This window comes from Oncorhynchus keta, chromosome 19, assembly GCF_023373465.1.
Source record: "Oncorhynchus keta strain PuntledgeMale-10-30-2019 chromosome 19, Oket_V2, whole genome shotgun sequence".
Taxonomy (NCBI): Eukaryota; Metazoa; Chordata; class Actinopteri; order Salmoniformes; family Salmonidae; genus Oncorhynchus; species Oncorhynchus keta.
Genome location: NC_068439.1, coordinates 58,773,884 through 58,781,960, shown reverse-complemented (window position 1 = coordinate 58,781,960; position 8,077 = coordinate 58,773,884). Strand labels below are relative to the sequence as shown.

At 42.2% G+C, this 8,077-nt stretch overlaps 1 protein-coding gene across 1 annotated transcript in view; it reads left to right on the top strand.

The window, feature by feature from the left end:
- The first annotated feature begins 4,214 nt into the window (after positions 1–4,214).
- Positions 4,215–8,077, top strand: part of LOC118398556 (disheveled-associated activator of morphogenesis 1-like) — a 94,053-nt gene continuing 90,190 nt past the window's right edge. Inside the window, 1 exon segment of the mRNA XM_052470863.1 lies at positions 4,215–4,622. The gene's annotated coding sequence lies outside the window, so the exon portion shown is untranslated.

Here is an 8,077-nt window from a genome sequence, read left to right as displayed (position 1 = left end):
AGTATGGTCCTCCCCATTGGGTATCTTACTGCACCCTCATTTGCCATGTCTTGAAATATGCAGATATACGGATTGAAAGTAAACTTAGATTGTAAAACTTCTGACGACCAACTTTTGGACTTTGTAGCACTCCCAGAAGTCATGAATTGAGTCCTTTTTATTTTTACACTTAAGATATGACTCTGTGCTGTATAATTGTCTCTTGTATAATACATTCTATACATTAGGTTATACTGGATTAAGCGTACATTTTGATAACTGTAATTTCATGAATTACTACACATGTTCTAACACTCCCATCTTGTAGTGATATTAGTATTTCTGTTATTCATAAATAACTGGCTAGGTAGCAAACGTCATAACTTTTAGGACCTAGACTTGTTCGCTGACAGAAAAAACTATTGGTAACTTCAGCTAACAGGACAGCTTCTTCGTTCCGGGAGACCTGTAAGTTACACATATCTAAGTGACTCCAAACATGAACAGTTTGTGTGTACAGGTCTTCCGGAGCGAAGAAGCTACTAACTAGCTAACAGTAGTATCGGGGATATAATGGCACCGTTCGCTAACTTAAGTAATGTTATCTAGCTCGCTACAACTTTAACATAGATTTAAAGGGAATACAATGACTTGTTTGGTTACAAGGCCCTATCAAACTAGCTAACTGTGTATCTTATGAGGGGGGTATATATCTTATGAAATAGTTAGCTAACTAGCAATCAGGTAAGTCAGTTAAGAACACATTCTTATTTTCAATGACGGCCTGGGAACAGTGTTCAGGGGCAGAACGACAGATTTGTACCTTGTCAGCTCGGGGGTTTGAACTCGCAACCTTCCGGTTACTAGTCCAACGCTCTAACCACTAGGCTACGCTGCCGCCCCAGAATCAGAATCAAACAGAATCATGCATAGAATGATCTGCAGAAAAAGGCAAACAAGGTTTGTCAGCTAACTGACCAACTTTGGTCTGTTTTAACTAACGTTAGCTGTCACTGCCCAGCGACAGTTTCAACAAACAAAGCAACTTTTTAACTTCAATAATTCTTACCTTAACATAACTTACAACAATACATCAACACATGCCGTTTCATCAACCATACATTCCATACACATTCTTGCCAACCAGATGAAATGATGAGTTCATTGTTAATGTCCTAGGCATAACCAAGCAAACACCACCTCACTGCAGGTTTAAACTTATTTTTTTATTTTCTAGTGTTTTTCTCAAATTTTCTTAATCAGTTTGTTCATTACTACACACACCCGGGTAGAACTTTTGAATACTAATTGCTGGGTACTTACCATCCACCTGACCTCTCTGAATTCCCTGAGACTGCAGAACAATGGACTAGCTTCTTTGGCGAGGTGTCGAGCTCCTTGGGAGTCCTACCGAAGAGTAGGAAGCGGAGACACCGACAGAGAGGCAGATGTGGCAGGGTTTTAGTCCTCCATTACTGAGCATACTACCCGCCAATGTTCAATCATTAATGAACAAACTAGACGAACTCAGAGCGAGGATCTCTTACCAGAGGAACATCAGATCCTGCAACATACTCTGTTTTTCTGAGACTTGGCTTTCAGATGGATTATATACAACCAGCGGGCTTTAGTTGTTTGATCGGAAAGGAAGTGGGCTCTACAACACGGTGCGACACGGGAAATGTACAGGAACTTGCGAGTTTCTGCTCCGCCAACTTGGAATACTTAGTCATAAAATGTCTTCCAATTTACCTTCCGAGAGAGTACACAGGGATTATTGCCATGGCTGTGTACATTCCGCCCCAAGCGTACTCCCTCCCCGACATACTCAACCTTCTCCAATTTGCCTACCACCCTGACAGATCCACGGGAGATGCAATCACCATGACCTGAAGCAGGTCACCTTCTGTGAGCTTGTGTGGCCTACCACTTTGTGGCTGAGCCGTTGTTGCTCATAGATATTCCCACTACACAATAAACACACTTACAGTTGGCCGGGGCAGCTCTAGGAGGGCAGAAATTTGACAAACTGACTTGTTAGAAAGGTGGCATCCTATGACGGTGCCACGTTGAATGTCACTGAGCTCTTTAGTAAGGCCATTCTACTGCCAATGTTTGTCTATAGAGATTACATGGTTGTGTGCTTGATTTTATACACCTACCAGCAACGGGTGTGGCTGAAATAGCCGAAATAGCCAAATTCACTCATTTGGAGGGGTGTCCACATACTTTGTATATATTCTTGTTAATTAAAACAACAACCTGTCTACAGAAGGAACCTCTGTAGAGGAAGGTGTGTGTGTGTGTGTGTGTGTGTGTGTGTGTGTGTGTGTGTGTGTGTGTGTGTGTGTGTGTGTGTGTGTGTAATGAACCCATATACACTACCGGTCAAAAGTTTTAGAACACCTACTCATCCAAGGGTTTTTCTTTATTTTTTTACTATTTTTTACATTGTAGAATAATAGTGATGACATCAAAACTATGAAATAACACGTGGAATCATGTAGTAAGTAAAAATGTGTTAAACAAATCTAAATACATTTTATATTTGAGATTTTTCAAAGTAGCCACTCTTTGCCTTGATGACAGCTTTGCACACTCTTGGCATTCTCTCTACCAGCTTCACCTGGAATGCTTTTCCAACAGTCTTGATGGAGTTCCTAAATATGCTGAGCACTGGCTGTTTTTCATTGGCTGTTTTTCCTTCAATCTGCGGTCCAACACTCTGCTGTCTCATCCAAAACCATCTCAATTTGGTTGAGGTCGGGGGATTGTGGAGGCCAGGTCATCTGATGCAGCACTCCATCACTCTACTTGGTCAAATAACCCTTACACAGCCTGGAGGTGTGTTGGGTCACTGTTCTGTTGAAAAACAAATGACAGTCGCACTAAGCCCAAACCAGATGGAATGGCATATCGCTGCAGAATACTGTGGTAGCCTTGCTGGTTAAGTGTGGCTTGAATTCTAAATAAATCATTGCCACTGTCACCAGCAAATCATCCCCACACCACAACACCCCCTCCTCCATGCTTTACGGTGGGAAATATACAAGCAGAGATCCTCCGTTCACCCACACCGCACTCACAAAGACACGGCGGTTGGAACCAAAAATCTCCAATTTGGACTCCAGACCAAAGGACACATTTCCACCGGTCTAATGTCCATTGCTCGTGTTTCTTAGCCCAAGCAGGTCTCATCTTCGTAGTGGTTTCTTTGCAGCAATTCGACCATAAAGGTCTGATTTCACATCCTCTGAACAGTTGATGTTGATGTGTCTGTTACTTGAACTCTGTGAAGCAATTCTTTGGGCTGTAATTTCTGACTCTAATGAACGTATCTTCTGCAGCAGAGGTAACTCTGGGTCTTCCATTCCTGTGGCGGTCCTCATGAGAGCCAGTTTCATCATAGCGCTTGATGGTTTTTGCAACATCACTTGAAGAAACTTTCAAAGTTCTTGAAATGTTCCATATTGACTGACCTTCATGTCCTAAACTAATGATGGGCTGTCATTTCTCTTTGCTAATTTGAGCTGTTCTTGCCACATTATTTTACCAAATAGGGCTATCTTCTGCCCCCCCACCATGTCACAACACAACTGATTGGCTCAAACATTAATTTGTGGAATTTCTTTCCTTAATTTTTCAGGAAGGCACACCTGTTAATTGAAATGCATTCCAGGTGACTACCTCATGAAGCTGGTTGAGAGAATGCCAAGTGTGCAAAGCTGTCATCAAGGCAAAGGGTGGCTACTTTGAAGAATCTCAAATATAAAATATATGTTGATTTGTTTGACACATTTTTGGTTATTCCATATGTTATTTCATGGTTTTTATGTCTTCACTATTATTCTACAATGTAGAAAATCCCTTGAATGAGTAGGTGTTCTAAAACTTTTGACCAGTAGTGTACGTAAATACTCATCAACATTATTTAGTAATATTATCTATTGCTATTTATTTTTACTCCCTCACTGACACTCCTCCTCTCTCTCTTGCTCACACTCTCAGACATACACACACACACACAGGCTCACACCTAGGCTTCATTTTCGCACAGCCCTTCTATAAACAAACCCTAAACACTTTAGCAAACCATAAGGGGGTTAAACTGCCTGAGTCCTATAATGGTTCTGGCTGTTGAAAAGGGGTGTGGTCTAAAGCCTTTAACATCTGTGCCTTTACCCTCAGCCCCCACAGCATGCTGGTGGAACAGAGCGAGAGAGAGGAGGGAGAGAGATTATGACGTAGAGAGGCAGGGATGGACCATTTGTTTTCGCAAATTCTCAGGAATACTAGGGAGAGGCTGCATTTGCCGGCCGGCTGGGGGAAGATCAGGAACGTCTGCTTTTGCTGTGTGCTTTTAACCTTCCACAAACCGGGCTCTGGGAATACATCCAACCAGAGCTGGCCTAGATTCTTCCTCCCTTTCAGCCCTTGGGGAATTTTGTCACTTGAGGCTTTTTATTCATGTGCCGAGATCCAATCAGTGTGTTACCTGGATACTGATAGCTCCCAGAAACAGTCTTTCGCTGGGAAGCTGTGATGGAAGCAGCTCTGTAGTAATGTGCGTGTGCAAAACTGGATACTGCAGCAACGCGGACTCTTAAAGGGGATACAGCAACTCTCGCTCACTTCAATAGGGGGTAAGAAAATGCTGAATTTGATATCCCACCATTCTCCCCCGTAATGAAGTGAGAGAAATGGGGTTGAGCATTGTCCAGTCAGCGAGCATGTCTGCTATCTCTGCCGATAGGATGGTGTGATGCCTGCATGTGATTATTACCTCTGCGAGGGGTATAGGCCTTGGACTGTTAACCCTTCAGTTGGCTATCTCACTCAGTGTGTTATTCCACTCGCTGGGAGGTGTGACTGCTTGTATAATTAATTGGGAGGTGGCGGTTTGTTGAGAGGGGGGTGCCTTGGGCAGTTCGTAATGTAGAGATCTGTCCTCTCTGCATGCGGGGGAATGCCCCGTAATGACAAGCTTCGTCTAGAGATGTGCTGAGGCGGTGGGACAAAAATGCTCCAACCTCCCTCAACAGTTTTCTGTATCAGAGTATGCAGCCTTTGAGCAGAGGTGTGTGTGTGTGTGTGTGTGTGTGTGTGTGTGTGTGTGTGTGCAAGGGAGATGAGCTGGCATACATTTTTATCGAGGGGGTGGGGCAGTGCAGATAAGGAGGTCAGTGAAATGGAGAGTCACCTTGACAAGAGAAGTCACTTCAAGTGGTCTCTCTCCCAGGCATGCTATTTTCCACTCTTCATATGGTCTCTCTCAATTAATGTTGCTTTGCTTTATCAACATGCCCGTAAGAGATGCAGCAAATCCAAGGAACAAATAGTTCAACTTAATGCCTACGTAGATAGTTTCAATCCCTTTCCCTAAAAGTTGAGAATGGTGGTGCAGACTCCTGTGTAACCTAGTCCCAATGTGTGTGCATCCCTTCCTCTGGTTTCTATCCCTCTCCTCACCTCCCCTTCCCTGCCCCATCAGTCTGTAATGTTAAGCAGTGTGTGTGTGTGGGGTGGGGGGGATCCCCAAGCTGGTTGTCATGGCAGTTCCTAGAACTCATCAGTCCATCCATCCAGACAGTACATCTATCCATTTTGGAGGTATTTTTAAAACTCCATCAAAACATTTAAGGTACAATACTAAACATCCATACTTTAATGTGAGATGTGACAGAGAATTAGACATTTACTAGTTTTTAAGCCAGTATGTAGGCGTGGCCTCTGCTTGGGAGTGGGCGCTCTCTCAAATCCAATTAGCTTTGAATCATTAAAGCTGTGTTTGATTTTTGTCTGGTGATTTTTGGAAGAAAATAACTTTTCTCTCCACAAATGACAACAAACGGAGGATTAAAGAAAAGGCAATGTGTGGAATATGAGATCTTAAATAATACACAAAGCTTTAACTAGTCACCCAGCTGGCGTTGTCAAGGCAACTGAGTCATCGTGAGGATTCTGCAGTTTGAAACTACATTGCAGGATAAGATGGTGTCTCATGGAGACATAACATGCACAGCTTGAGCTACTCCAGGAAGTAATATAATAATAATAATAATATATGCCATTTATCAGACGCTTTTATCCAAAGCGACTTACAGTCATGTGTGCATACATTCTACGTATGGGTGGTCCCGGGGATCGAACCCACTACCCTGGCGTTACAAGCGCCATGCTCTACCAACTGAGCTACAGAAGGACCACGTTGCAGGCTGGCCCCTCTCACTGAGTAACTCTAGTTGAAGGCCGACCGGGTACTGCAGGCTAACTAAAATATCCTTAACTTCTGTGTGCGATTTTTTTTATTTTATTTTTTTTTATTTTTTTTATTTTTTAAAGAAGCTGTTCAAGGACATACGTCTGGTGTATTAGAAGCAATTAATTGGCACCTTGATTGTCTTTGCACTTTTTTTATTTATTTACACAAATTATTTACATTGCCATTTTTCCCTTCACAATAATGGGGATCCTGTTTTCTGCTAACAATACCTGCAGGACCGCAGAAGGTCTTGAACGTCTATGGCTTCAATGAGAGGGGGCAGTCATTCTCCCCTGGATCTGCCCATGTATTGTACACAGAATTGCTTTGAAATAGTGCTCAATGTTTGCATGAGCGGTGACCAGTTTAGTGGATTGGAAAACCAGAGAACATGTTTGGGATTCAAATGAGCAATTTATGAACTTTTCTAAGGGTCCAGTTCAAAGCTCCAAGGATTCCCTCTGACCCCACCTGTTTTCTTTCTCTTCCCTTTTTGACCTCTCCCTTCATAGGCCCTTTGACCAGGACAAACAAACATATACCGCCTGGATGACACCCACCTGACAAAGCATGTTAGGACACTAATGTCACTCCCAAGCCTTCCCTACTATTTGCATGACTCTTATAGTTATGGCCTTGCTTAAAGACATTGTGATGACAAGCAACCCCCTTTTTAAGTCTTCTGGGAGTGTGGAAAGGATAGACTATTGTCTCTCTGCATTGGAATTTTAATATCTGTCTGACTTTGCTTGTAATGAATCTCTAGAGGCATGTCAAGTCATGAAGTTTAAATGTTTGCTTAAAGTGAATTAATTTTGGAGAGCAGTCATTTTTGGAGTCATGGGTGCACACTAGGGCTGGGAATTGCCGATATGATATGTATTGCGGTTCTCAAAATTCTATATGTATTGCGTTGAGATACTGCGATTTGATGTTCCAAACATGTCTGCTGCGGAGGTACAAGAGAGAGTCATGAGAACAAGTTTAGATCAGTCATGGAAATAAAAGTGCTGAAAACAAATTGGCTCCATATTTGAAAAGAAGATGGATAACAAGCTATGGAGGAAAAATACTGGGGTTATGGTGCAAAAATAATATTGTGATATTGCTAAAACGATATATTGTCAAAAATAATATCCCAGTATGTAACTGTTTCCCCCTCCAATCACTACTTGTAAGCTACCTACAGTTGAAGTTGGAAGTTTACATACACTTAGGTTGGAGTCATTAAAACTTGTTTTTCAACCATTCCACACATTTCTTGTTAACAAACTATAGTTTTGGCAAGTCGGTTAGGACACCTACTTTGCATCACACAAGTAATTTTTCCAACTATTGTTAACAGACAGATTATTTCACTTACTTCACTTGTATCACAATTCAAGTTGGTCAGAAGTTTACATACACTAAATTGACTGCCTTTTAACAGCTTGGAAAATTCCAGAAAATGATGTCATGCGTTAGAAGCTTCTGATAATTGACATAATTTGAGTCAATTGGAGGTATACCTGTGGATGTATTTCTAGGCCGACCTTCAATCTCAGTGCCTCTTTGCTTGACATCATGGGAAAATCAAAAGAAATCAGCCAAGCCCTCAGAAAAACAATTGTAGACCTCCACAAGTCTGGTTAATCTGTGGGAGCAAGCAATCAATGCCAGAACAACAGCGCAGGACCTGAAGATGGTGGAGGAAACAGGTACAAAAGTATCTATAGCAACAGTAAAGTCCTATATCAACATAACCTGAAAGGCCGCTCAACAAGGAAGAAGCCACTGCTCCAAAACTGCCATAAAAAAAGCCAGACTACGGTTTGCAACTGCACATGGGGACAAATA